The sequence below is a fragment of the Buceros rhinoceros genome, unplaced genomic scaffold (genome assembly GCF_000710305.1).
Source record: "Buceros rhinoceros silvestris isolate BGI_N320 unplaced genomic scaffold, ASM71030v1 scaffold26607, whole genome shotgun sequence".
Taxonomy (NCBI): domain Eukaryota; kingdom Metazoa; phylum Chordata; class Aves; order Bucerotiformes; family Bucerotidae; genus Buceros; species Buceros rhinoceros.
Genome location: NW_010421951.1, coordinates 1 through 339, shown reverse-complemented (window position 1 = coordinate 339; position 339 = coordinate 1).

Genomic DNA, 339 nt, shown 5'->3' with positions numbered 1-339 from the left:
TTCCCAGTGCCCAGCGCTTTCCAGCTGCTGACTTCCCCGGGGGGTAGATCGAGCAGCTGAGCAGCGCCCTCAGGCAGTTCTCAGGCTGTGCTGGAGTGCAGCTCCTTGTCTGTTCAGGTTGGCAAAAACCCCGGTTCTGTCACTGATAGGTAACTGATAAGGTCTCCCGAGGCCTGACACATCCTGACCTTGTCATTGGGTCTGTCCTTTCAGTTTAGTTAGCCACAGCCAGTGTGTTCTCTCCTCGCGGAAGGTTTAACTAAATGCACACACGTGTTCATCTTTTACTGCGTTTTGCTTCCCGGCTGCTGGTCTTGGCCCTTCGGCTGCAGCACAAGA